This window comes from Antechinus flavipes, chromosome 3, assembly GCF_016432865.1.
Source record: "Antechinus flavipes isolate AdamAnt ecotype Samford, QLD, Australia chromosome 3, AdamAnt_v2, whole genome shotgun sequence".
Taxonomy (NCBI): Eukaryota; Metazoa; Chordata; class Mammalia; order Dasyuromorphia; family Dasyuridae; genus Antechinus; species Antechinus flavipes.
Window position 1 is genome coordinate 216,212,752 of NC_067400.1, and position 14,333 is coordinate 216,227,084.

Genomic DNA, 14,333 nt, shown 5'->3' on the forward strand with positions numbered 1-14,333 from the left:
AAAGAAAAATCAGAATAAAAGGGAAAACCATGAGAGAGAAAAAAACAAAACACCAAAAGATAAAATTGATCCACATTCAGTACCCTCATAATTCTTTGTCTGGATGTAGATGACATTTTCCATGTGAAGTCTCTTGGAATTCTCTTGGATATCTATATTGCTGAAAAGAGCTCAATCTACTATAGTTGATAATTACACACTCTTGCTTTTACTGTGTACAAAGTTCTTCTGGTTCTACTCACTTTACTTAGCATCAATTCATGTAAATCTTTTCAGGCTTTTCTGAAATCAGCCTGCTTATCTTTTTTTTTTTTTTGCTAATATTCCATTACATTCAAATACCATAACTTATTCAGTCATTCCCCATTTGATGGGCATCCTCTCAATATCCAATTCCTTTCCACCACACACACACAAAAAGTTACTACAAACATTTTTGCACATGTGGGTCCTTTTCTCTCTTTTGTGATCTTTTTGGGGATGCAAATAATAGTGGAATTGCTGGATCAAAGAGTATTCAGAGTTTATAATCCTTTTGACATAGTTTCAAAATGTTCTACAGAATGTTTGGATAATTTCACAATTCTCTGTCAGTTCATAGCTACATCAACAAGGCATTAGTGTTCCAGTTTTCCCACATCCCCTCCAACATTTATCTTAGCCAATCTGAGAAGTATGAGGTGGTACCTCAGAGGTGCTTTTATTTGCATTTCTCTAATCAATAATGATTTAGAACATTTTTTCATATAACTATAGATGATATTAATTTTGTCACCTGAAAGTTGTCTGTTCATTATCTTTTCCAGTCATCTAAGCAAAACTGATGGGATGAAATGATACTTCAGTTGCAATTCTCTAATCAATAGTAATTTACAGCATGTCATATGATTGTGGATAGTTTTAATTTCTTTTTCTGAAAATTTTCTGTTCATATATTTGACCATTTTTCAACTGAAGGATGACTTGTATTCTTATCAACTTGACTTGGTTCTCTATGTATTTTAGAAATAAGGCCTTTATCAGAAACTCTAGCTATAAAAATTATTTCCCAGTTTTCTACTTCCCTTCTAATAGTAGCTGCATTGGTTTTGCTTGAGTAAAACCTTTTAATTTAATATAATCAAAATTAGCCATTTTGCATTTCATAATGTTCTCTATTCCTCCCTTCTCCAAAGATCTGATCTAATGTTCTCCTAAGTTGCTTAAAATATCACCCTTTATGTCTAAATCATGTTTCCATTTTGCCTAGTGATACTTTTTATGGAGGTAATACATTATATATTCTTAAGCATTAACTCAAACAAAATAACTTTTGGTAGATAGCTTAGTTGTAAGTTGAAGATTGTCCACATAGATGTAGAAGCCTATATTCTTTTATCTTTTGAGTAATTGTGTACATTGCTTTCACCCAGCATCATTGACCTTGTAGTAATACCCCAAAATGTGAAAAAGAAGCATGAGACAAGGAAACTATTCCTATATTGGGAAACAACAACAACAACAACAACAAAAAAAAAAAAAAAACAGCAATTCAAATTCCACTTTGCTCAATTATTGAAGTGGGCAGGCTGATTAACTTTCCTTCTTTTAAGTTTTTTTCATATGTAAGATAGATGAGGGTAGGGCAAATGCAGAAGTGAGAGTTAGATGACCTTTAAGGTTCCTTCCAACTCCAATGTCATGATCTTGTTGTAGACAAGCCTGGAGTCAGGAAGACATGGATTCAAATTCTACTTCAGACATTTTCTAGCTCTAAAACTACATGCAAATCACTTATCTTCTCTCTATCTCAGATTCTTCTATGTTAAGTTGAGTGTTGGACATCATGGCTTCAAAGGTATGATTCATCTCTAAATCTATGATCCTATAATAATAACACTCTACATGACTGATTGGTCATCACATCATGACGTGAAATATATAATCTCTAAAAGTTGAAATAGTGAAATACTTTTAATAGTGACTTTAAATTATCATGTTTTAAATAAACATTTTTTAAACCATTAAAAATAAGATAAAAATGTAAACAAGAAAAATATCACTTAGGGTAAATTTGACTGAAACTATAAAAAATAAGAATTTCATTAGAAATATCAAAAGGCAAATAACTCAATTTCAAAGTAAAAAATGAAAATTTTGATGTTGAAAACAACTTTGGATTCATATATATACTCCATAATGACCATTGGGACAGTTATCTCATTCCCATTTAATATGTAGCATTCTTTTTATACTCATAAATGAAACACTATGTGAACCTTAATTGCTTTTTAATGATGCTTTTTCTGTTACAAATATAAAACATTTATGCTAAAATTAAGCACTTTGAAATTAATGTTCCCATAATGGTCTAATATTCTTCATGTCTCTAATTCTCCTCCCCTTTCCTGCTTTTACTTTCATCCCTTTCCCTAACCAAGAAATAGATTTTTTCTTTCTACTATGCTTTCTTCACAGAGTTCAGCATTGTGGCCTGCACATAGTGGGTTCTCAATAAATATTACTGACTGATTGGTTGTGTTTCTATAGCAATCGACTTCTCTGTCACTAATCCATTTCTTTTAGTCTTCATCCTTTTATCTACTTTCCCCTCCCCCTACCAGCATGCCTATGTTTCATTTCATGTCAATATTTAATCTTTTCTCTGAATAATGTAAGGTTGTAAATTGTGCTCCCTGCTACCTTCTTCTTTCCTTTCACTTACTTACAAATCCTTTTTATTATTAACATCCTTCACCTATCCATTCTCTATTTTGTATTATTTCATGTTTCTGGTACAGGTGACATGACTTAGATATTACCAGCAAGCAAAGCAAATTCAATATTCCTGTTTTTAAAAGTTCTTCTTATTCAGCTTCTTATTGATTACCTAAAGTTGAGATAATTTCTCATTTTCTCATACTTAAAAATATATTCATATAGGCATATATATATAACATGAAATAGCCACATATACATACAAATACAAATACATACATACAAATACAGGCATATGCCTTCCCATATGTTCATGAATGTGTATGTTTTTGACTTTGCACATATTATCTACTAGCATATTACACATTATACATGGGGAGGTAGTACAATAAGCATCAAAGTTTTGTTCTGCTATTTTTTACCTGGGTGATCTTGGGGAAGTAATTTCCTTCCAATAATACTCTATTTCTACACATATAAAAATGAGGCAGTTGGAAGGTGTTTTCAGAGAGTCTTTCATTCATTCTTCTCCCAGTCATTTCTCTGACTTTCTGGACTTCAAAGCCATGACTTCTCTGTTTGCTGACTTATGTTTAGTACTTCCCTCGTTAGAATGTAAACTCTTTGAGTACAAAGAATGCCTTTCTTTTTCTTTGCTTTTGCATTTCTAGCATTTATCATGGTACCTATCATATAAATGCTTAAGAAATGTTTCTTGCCTTTACTTTTTTCTTTTCTTCCTTCCTTCCTTCTTTCCTTCCTCCCTTTCTTCTGTGATTTTCGATCTTCTGTGTATCTATGATTTAACAAAGGAATTCTGTGTGCAACATGATCGTTATGTAATAATCAGCTCATTCAAAACACTTGGTGGTTTGTCAATAATCAAGTTTGGGTCACATGAACTTGGGATAACAAAGGGTGAGAGAGCTTCATCTACATAATCTGCAGCTATACCTGACTAAGGGTTAAACAAATAAAGCTACAATAATAATAGTTTAAATGAATACATTTTTTTTTCTGATCTATATTAAAGGAAGTCCTGTCTAAGTAATGCTATGGAAATGAAACTTTGGACAGGACATTTTGTTTTAAGGCAACTTCAATTAATTCCAAAAGAAATATACTTAGAAATATATATATTTTTTTTCTCTTTGGAATTTAGGGACATCTCTGCTGAAGTTATTTTTGTTTAAGATGAAACAGGAATGGGGTAGAGAGCTGAATGAAGAGAGTTCAATGGCCCTGGGGAATCTTACCCCAAACTACTCTCAAACTACAATGTCATTTTGCATAATTTTCACTAATTAGATTGTCTCATTTAAAAATTTAAAAGAAAGCTACTGAACAGATATAGCTTAGCTGCAGTGTGATCTTTACCAAATCATTAAATCAGTATTCCTTGACATGTTCATTCTCATGTGTTTGTAACACTCTTATTATCATACTCCTCTGAGTATATGCCTATGCTAATGAATGAGCCAGCAACTATCCATGATAATATGGTTTCCTGCTGTAAAGACAGAAATTATTTAATACTAGTAACAAGCACTGAATCCTGGATCAGGAGGAAACTGAAGAAGACAGATAATCACCAAGTCCATAGCTATATTATCAAAATGCCCTAGATTTTTGAAGGACAAAAGATCATTTCTCCAAACTAAGATACCCCTTCCTATAATCATGTTTTACTAAATACTGCAGGCAATCTGAGCTACTATAACCCATACCTTGAATTCTATTATACCACCTTCTATATTTAAAGATATTTCTCATTGTCTGGTCAAATTTACTTAAGTTTTATATAGAATTCCTGCCTAATTTTAAGATGATGAAAGAGCTGTTATCATAGTTGTTTATAGGAATAGGATAAGAAGACCAAAGCCAAAATGTAGTTTCTGCAAATGTTCAGTTGCAACTGGAAAAAAAATTGGCCCTGGGGTGTATGTCTGTAAAATAGCCAGCAATCTTTTTTTTTAAACTTATTTTTATTTACTGTTACATTTTAAATTCTAAACTTTCTCCCTCCCTCCAATCCCACACCACATTAAAAAGACCATCATTTCACACACACACACACACACACACACACAGAGATAGAGAGAGAGAGAGAGAGAGAGAGAGAGATTATATTTCTATTTATCAGTTGTTTCTCTGGAAGTATAGCATCTTCCTTCATAGGTCCTTTGTAATTGACTTGAATATTTATAATACTCAAAATAGCTTAATTGTTCACAGTTATTCTTTGAAGAATATTGCTGTTACTGTATAAAATGTTATCTTATTATGCTCATCCCGCTTTTTCATTTCATAGAAATCCTTCCATTTTTTAAAATCAACCTGCTCATCATTTCTTACAGTACAATTGTATTCCATCACAATCATTTACCACAACTTGTTCAGCCATTCTCTAATTGATGGGTGTCACTCTCCATTTCCAGGTTTTTTTTCCCCCACCACAAAGAGAGCTGCCATAAATATTTTAGAACATAGATATTATTTTCATTTTTCCCTGATTATCTTGGGAAACAGAACTTATAGCAGTATTACTAGGTCAAAGGATATACACAATTTCATAACTCTTTGTGCAAATTGTTCTCTAAAAATGGCCAACTATCTTAGGTACACACACACACACACACACACACACACACACACACACGTGTGTGTGTGTGTGTGTGTGTTTGTGTGTATCTGCTGTCCATTTTCAATAAATTTACTACCAGTGATAGTGATGGAAAAGAAAAAAGAAAAAAAACACCAATGAAACATTTTAAAGAAAAAAGAATGAAATTCAGAAGAGGGCAAAAACTAGTATAGCAGTGTTAGTGCTATTAACTTTAATATTTGCTTTTTAAAAACACAGCTGAATGTGATAGATTCACAGTTTAATATCCTGTCCTTTTATATTAATTACATATTGAAATGTTCTTTGTTATGTTTAAAAAATATGATAAAATAATTAAAAGGACATTTAAAAAAGAAAAAAAAATTAGTGTCATATATGCTAACTCAAAAGTGCTGATCAATAGTAAGTTGTCATTTTAAAAAGAGAATCTTAGTGGGAATCCTCTTAACTGTATTTTTAGATGTACTTTCTTCAGAAACTTTAAGCCATCAGGATAGCAACTGACTACAAATGCCAATTGAATATCACATGTCACAATGTATGAAGACATTGATACAGAAAAAAATGACGATTAGGTACAGTTGGAGACTACTGTATTTTTCAGAATTCTGACTACTACATGTTCTAGATTTAATAATATTTTCATTACCACCATTGCTAACAATCATATTCAAGCAGCTAGATGACAGAACATATAGATATTCTGGCCTGGAGTTAGAAAGACTAATTTGGTCTCAGACATGTACCAAGTGTGATTCTGGGAAAGTCACTTGACCTTGTTTCCTCATCTATAAAATGAGTTAGAGAAGGAAATAGCACACCACTCCAGTATCTTTGCCAAGAAAACTCCAAATAATCACAGTCAGAAATGATTCAATAATGCTTACTTTTACTGAAGAATAGTACTACTGGCAATTCCAGAATTAGAGTTGTATTCATGTGTACTGAGACAACCACAAGTTATTAGTTTCTTCTACTTATATTCTTCTTCTACTTGTATCCTGGGTTGAGAAGAGGTGCTTTAGCAGACTGACTGTTCTTCAGAAACTATCTATTCAAATTCTCACTTCTATATGCTGATTTATTTTGCTTAAACTTGATCCAAATAATTTATTTCTATTTGGATTATTTTGATCACAAGAGTAATTCTTCTTTGTTGTTCCTTCCCTCTTTCCAGATCTAAAAATACATCCAAATCCTTCCATTTGCTCTTTTTTAAAGTATCTCCCAAATCTGACCTGATTCTTCAATTCTGGTCATTAATTTTCTTAACTCTCACAATCTCATCTGTCATGTTTTCACTACCTTTGTTTGCACTCCCTAAAGTCTAAAAAATTATATTCAGAAAAATCCCTGATGAGTGCTTCCAGGACATCATTCTCCTCACTGGTTTTATTCTGAATTCAATTCATGTTATAGTATCCATTGACTCTTATGTAAGTTCTTTCCTCTTAATGGGCAAAACTTTCATTTCTTTTCAATTTTTTTTTTGATTTGCACCACATTCCCTAAATTTGTCATTCTTCTCCTAAACTATTTCAAATTCTAGTCAAATTCCCCAATTCAGATCCTATAGATCACAGGATCATTGAAATTCCAATCCCCAAGCCATTAAAGAATCTCTCTTTTTTTTTAATGTGTATTTTTTAAAATTTTTTATATTTTTATTATAGCTTTTTATATACAAAACAAATGCATGGGTAATTTTTTTAACATTTACCCTTGCAAAAACTTCTGTTTCAACTTTTCCTCTCCTCTCCATTCTCTCCCCTAGATGGCAGGTAGGCCCATACATGTTAAATATGTTAAAATATAAGTTAAATACAATATATGTATACATATTTATAGTTATCTTGTTGCACAAGATTGGATTTAGAAAGAAGGTAAAAATAACCTAAGAAGAAAAAACAAAAATGCAAGCAAACAATAACAGAAAGATTAGAAATGTTATGGTGTAGTCTGCACTCATTTTCCAGTGCTCTTTCTCTGAGTGTAGCTGGTTCTGTTCATTACAGATCAATTAGAACTGATGTGGATCCTCTCATTGTTGAAGAGAGCCAAGTCCATCAGAATTGATCATCATGTAGTATTGTTGTTGAAGTGTATAATCTCCTGGATCTGTTCATTTCACTTAGCATCAGTTTATGTATGTCTATACAAGCCTCTCTCTATTCATCCTGTGGTCACTTCTTTTAGAACAATAATAAGAATCTCTCTTTCAAATCTGAAACAACATTTATAGGCTATCTTAAAAATATAATTGTGATAAAAATCACTATTCTCTGTTACTTTTTTTTCTTTTCTCCTATGTACAACATGGGAAGGCTTTACCCAACAGAAAACTGAGCTGCCCATGGGGAGCTGATTATTCCTAGCTTCTGTCACAGCTTGGTGGACATTTAAGGCCATAAATAATCCCAGCTGCATAGAATTCAAGTCCCTCAAATATATTGTACTTCAGGAGTAACCATGTCCTTCACTATATCTTGCCTTGAAGAACAGATGTATTTCCATATGGAAAATACTGGGGCTGTGTCCAATTAACTCAAGTGACACTGTTTGTTTGCTGCATATCCTTGATGTGTTAGGGCACAATAAACTTCCTTTTGATAGCTGTTCAGGGATTTGTGAGTGCCTCATTTGTCCCTAAATTTAACCTGAACTGTGGAACCATGCCTCAGCATTTAATAACATAAGTCCTCCAAACATCACTTTAAAGAAGTTCTTGGTCATTTTTCTTCCTAAACAGAAAACAAATTTAAAAATGCTTAAACTCTCACTATCCTTGTAACTATAGGTAGAACTCATTAGAATCATTGGCCCTACAGCCCCCTCTTACCTTCCTGATGCTATAAAAATGGTGTAGGATGAATAAAGAACTAGGAGGAGAATGTCTCCTCCTCCTCCACCTCCTCAAAGGTCCCAAGATCCTGATTGCCTTATCCTTTAAAGCCATATTTCTCAAAGGGTTGTGCCTTATTTATTGAGATATTGGACCTGCCCACAGATGATAGAGAATCATATAATCACAAATTGAGAAGTAGAAGGGACCTTAAATGACTTTTAGTTTTACACACACACACACACACACACACACACACACACACAATATCATTTTATAGATAAGTAAATAAACACAAAGAGAATAGATGATACCCCGAAAGTTACTCAGGTAGTGAACAACAAAGCTGGAATTTGAACCCTTATCCTGTCACTCCAGATACAGCTCTCTCCCTATTTTAGCAACTAATCTTTCCTTAGATTGCTTTCTCTGCCTTATTTTTTCTTTCTCTAAGATTTCTGTGTACTACTTTCTTCTTGGAAAGTTAATGATTTTGTAGTAATGATGCTCTATCAATAAAGTACTTTAAAGTTTACAAATATTTTCCTTACTACCCTCACCAACCCCTTTTACAATCCAAAGTGAGCACTGCTCTCAGATTCAGAAAACCTGGATTTGAATCCTAGTTCTATAGACCTCAGTGGTCTCATACATAAAATGAAAGATTTCTCCCCACTTTAAAGCTCTGCTCCTGTCTTCATTTCCCTTGCAGCATAGGATTTGGACAGACTGCTTCATGGAGGATTGGACTAGATTAAACTTAATTCAATTCAATGAGCACTTATTGAGAATCTACTTTGTGCCAGGCCCTGCAGATACAAAGATGAAATGAAACAGTACTTGCCTTCTACAGGGAGAAAATGACAAATGTACTGAGAGATACATACAAAATTATGTCGAATAAATTGAGATGAGATGATTTCTAAGGCCTCTCCAGTGTCTAAATCCTACAAACCCTTAAGTTAAGTGATGTACTTAATCACATACCTAGACAGTGGGAGTGCTTAGTCTTGATTCAAAAGCTACTTACTCAAAGTCCAGATATCTTTCAAAAAAACTCATTCTCCTCCTCCTTTAACCTTCATTAAGTGTTTTTCAGTCACTTTTCTAGGATATTAAGCATACTATATATGATTAGCACATTACATATAAGAGGGCCTTGAAAAATGTTTGCTGAATTAAGTTGAATTGAATTTGAATTGAAATGAAATGAATTGAATAAAAGGTTGTAATATTTAAGTGACTTGGTGTCCTAGAAGCATTCAGTATTATTGTTAATAGATGGTTTATCTAGCCCTTTATCTTGAAGCAAAGGAATTTCGAATTTAAAGGAAAACAAGGTCTTTAAAAATTGAAAAGTGCTATGTGTTTTAACTTTAAACGATGGCTTTTAGCAAGCTGTCCTGATTTGGTTTTTGCCAGCTCAATGAATCATAGTACTTTTGTGTCATGTCTGACTAAATTAACAGAACAGGGAGGGAAGAAGCAGCCCTTTTTCTGATCATTGGATCCAAGACATTGCAGTAACACAACTTGAGGCCCACGGAAAACATGTGCCATGAGCACAGGAGGCAAATTCCCTCTGCTGGGAGGATAACTTAGCAACCAAGTCCCAGGAAAGAACAACTACAAAAGGTCACTTAAATGTTCCCCAAATGACAGCCACTTTAATTTATATTGGTGAAATGAGGCAACAGGAGGTGTGGGGAACATAAATTGACATTTATTTTGTTCCCTAGAACATTCTGTACAGTATTTTTTCAAAATCTGGTTATGAATGTCTGATGTTTGATCATATTTCTTTGATATTAGATAGCATTACATTGACCATAATATTTAAGATATTCTGCATGCTTATTGATAAAAGAAAAAGAATTGTTTTGTTACAATAATTTGTGTCTTTAAGTACAATGTCTGACATATAGTCAATACTTAATAACTGCTTATTGATGGGCATAGCTGATAAAAGCATTACCTCAAACTATTAACTCTATGACCTTCAATAAGTCATAACCTTCCACATTCTCAGTTTCTCCATATGTAAAATAGAGATAATAATATCTCACAGGGTAATTTTAACTGTTTTAAGACCCAACTATGAAGGCATACTTAAAGCACTTTTCTAACTTTTAAGTGCTATATAAATTTTAGATATTATTGTTATCATTATGCTCAATGCTAAATAAGGTCCCAAGTTCTCCTCAATTACATTTTTGTGATTATTAGATTTCTAAAGACTAGTTTTTATCCTTGCAAAATGTGTCTTCATTTTGACATTGGTATCCTATTGATCAATAAGCATTTGTATTTGCAAAATTTTCTGTAATTCCTTATTTTTCTGAAGTACTCTAAGACAAGAGAATAATTGTGTGTGTGTGTGTGTGTGTGTGTGTGTGTGTGTGTAGCAAGATAGATATATATGTGTATATATATTACATATATTTAGTGTGTAATAGTTTAACAGTTTGCAAAATGTATAATGGCAAGCTATTATGAACTGCATAACTATAATTTGTAATATAATTATTTAGCTAGGGGAAACACTATGGAGGAAATTACCTGTCTAGGAGTATTAAATTAGGCTGGGCACAAAAGAAATAGAATTTTAAAGGCAGTGTAGCTCAAACTTCAGTACATTTACTAACACTGGTGTTAATCTATCATAATATGTCTGCAGAAATTCTTTGCAAGACTGAATTCTTGAAGAAGAATTTGAAAGACTTAACAAAGCAAAGCAACTACAGAGAAAAAACAATATAAAAGGTTTTTTTTTTTTTTTTTATCATTTCCTATCACAAAAGAAACTGAGGAGTAATAGGATGTGTAGGAAAACCAAAAGAAAGTAGTGTACTGATAACACATAAATGAGAAAAAATATGACAGTTGGCAATATAGACTTCTTTTATTTCTACCTTTCCTAGCTCAGAATTCTTAAAATCTGGCTAGTGTAAGAAATTCTGAATTTCACCAAATCTCCCAGATAATATAAACCCAAAACCATTTCTTCTAAAATCCAGATGCATTTATAAACAATTACAATATGCCAGGCATTATGCTGAGCCAGCAAAGCCAGGCATTTGAAGTTAAGTAGAATAGGATTCTAGGCACTTCTTTTCTGACCATACAGTTCTCTGAAATTTTTTTATGTTTCATCTTTTTCAAAGAATTATGTTTAGTAATATATTAAAGGTTACTTTGTTCCTACATGTTTCTCTCCATTGCCTTTCATATGACTTCTAAGTTATAGCATTCCATTGTCAAAAGTACAAAGCATTAACAGGTAACTAATGATCTTATAAATATGAGAAGGGTGTTATCATTAAACACAAATTCATAATCCTCCAAAACAGTCAAACCTTATCTGCTTAATCATGGGCCTAGTAATTTCAACACTGTCCTGTGTTGGTGGACCAAATCTCCATCCAACTGAATGTTATAGTTTAGACAACAGGCATGTTTAATCCAATTTGTTTATTTTTTTCTTATTTTATTTGCTCTGATTAAAAGTTTATTCAATTTTAAACATTTGTTACTTTAAAAGTTTTGAGTTCCAAATTCTATCCATCTCTTCCTCCCATTCTTCCTCCCTGAGACAGTAAGCAATTAGATATAAATTATAAATGTGCAGTTCACATAAAACATTTTCAAATAGGTCATTTTGTACAAGAAGATTCAAATAAAAAGAAAAAAAGAATGACAAAAAGAAATTGAAAACAATATTCTGAATTTAAACAATATCAGTTATTTCTCTGGAAGCCGATGGCATGCTTCATCATTAGTTCTTTTTGGATTGTCTTAATTATATTTTAAGAATAGCTGTCATTCACAGTTCTTCATAAAACATTATTGCTATTACTGTGTACAATATTTGCCTGATTCTTTTGACTTCATTTTGCATCAGTTCATGCAAGCCTTTCCATGTTTTCCTGAACTCATTCTGCTTGTCAAGGCATATTTTATCTAGTAAGCTTTATCAGTGATGGTGTACCTTTCCTTCTAGAGATGCAATGGATAGAGAGATGGGCCTGGAATCAAAAAGACTTGAGTTCAAATATGGTTTCAAATAGTCATTAACTGTGTGAATTTGGGTATGCTATTTAATTCTGTTTATCTCTATTTTCTTAACTGTAAAATGGGGATAATAGCAGCATCTACCTTGTTGTGACGTGGTACTTGTAAATGGTTTAGCATGATGTCTGGCAATGTAGAGGTATTATATAAATATTTATCCATTCCTACCCACCCTAACCCTTTCTCTGTCTAGAGATGGGCACAATATTTCATCATGAATCCCCTGGAATTTAGAACGTCCTTATATTAATCAGAGGTCTTAAATATTTCAAAGTCAATTGTCATAATTATTTTTTAATTACATAAAATATTCTTCTGGTTCTTTTCACTTCACACTGAACCAATTTATACAAGTCTGTTCAGGTTTCTCTGAAACTGATCTCTTCATTTCTTATGATACAGTAGTAGTACATTGAATTAACATACTATAATTTATTTAGCCATTCCATAATTAAAATAGAACTCCTCTTAGTTTCCATTTCTAATCCACCATCAAGATCTTTTTTTTTAATTTCCATGGCTCCATTTTCTCTTTCTTTCATTGCTTTTAAGTATATATTTAATGCTAGTTTTGTTAAGTAATGGGCATGCATAGTTTGAGGGGCATAATTCCAAGTTGCTTTCCCTAATGTCTGGAAAGATTCATAATTCCACAAATAATGCATTAATGTTTCTCCCCCATCTCTTCCAATATTTGTTCTTTTCTTTTGTTGTTAATTTTGCCAAATTCATGGATGTGAGGAGGAACCTCAGAGTTGCTTTAAGTTGCATCTGTCTAATTATTAGTGATCTGAAGAAGTTTTTCTTATGGAGTTTTGTAATATTCTCTCTAAAATGTAATGTTCTCTGGGAGCAGGTTTCTTGGGGAGCTTTTGGGGGTAGCCTTCCTTTTAGTTCAGTAATCACCCCAAATGCAGCCAGGTGTTAAAGTCCAAATCCTTTATTGTCTCCTTCAAAGTCTTGTCTCCACTTGGGGCTCAGCTAGTTTTCTTAGAGGCCTTCAGGATCGTGATTTCAGTGTTCTCCACAGGACAGCCTGCCACCACTTCTCTGTCTTCCTTAGTTCTCCCCAACTGCCTTCTCTGGCTTCTGAATCTCCCCGACTGTATCCTGGTTGAGGCTCCTAACTTATATATGCTCTCTTAAAGGTGTGAATCTTGTGGAACTATAATAAGGACTAAGTACATGTACTGCACCAGAGAATTGTTGAGAACATACTAAATAATCATTGTCTCTATCAATTCCACTGACTTAGCACCTTGTTTCAAGTTCTGGCCCATAATATTTTCTGCTTTCTTTTTTTTTTTAGAACATAGGTGGTCATGACCTCCCTGACTTCTCAAGGAGATGAGAACCCCAAAAAAGAAGTGATCACATCTTCCCCTAATTGCTCAAAAAAGGGGTGAAAACACCATAAAAAGAGGTGATCACGCCTTCCCTGACATCTCAGGAAGGGAGATGAAAACACTAAAGGAAATGGGAAATCAAATCAGATTAGTGGGTTTCTGAAGGGGCTCACTCTTAAAACATGCATGCATAAATCCACTAATATGGGAGGTATAACACATAATTACATAAATTACATAAGCACATAGTAACACAGGATAGTATTGATATAACAAATAACATGAATCAAAATGAAGATTTCTACATGTCCATAAGTCCTAGAAATAGTCCAAAAGGAATCTATTGTCCATTAGTTCATGTGCCAGGAATCCAATAATTCCTTCAAGTTTTGAAGTACTGCAATAGTCTCATCATGTGTGAGAGAATGCAATGATTCCTGCAGATTTTGTTCTTAAGTCTTCTTTGTTTCGCGGTTTTTCTCTTTTTCTGGCTCTCTCCAGGTGCTTCTTGCCTTCTCCATCTGTAGAGATACAAACAAACTTTTTCTCCCAAGCAATTAACCTATCTAGTTCCTTCTATTTACCACTTTCTAAATCTCTTCTTATCACTTGGCAATTACATTGGAGCTGCTCACACTGGACACTGCCTTTCTATTGGGTTAAAAAGTCTGTATTCTTTCCAATTGTAATCCCTTTCTGCCATCTGATTGCTTTTCTGCTGATCAATCACATCAGAGCCCTGAACTTCTAA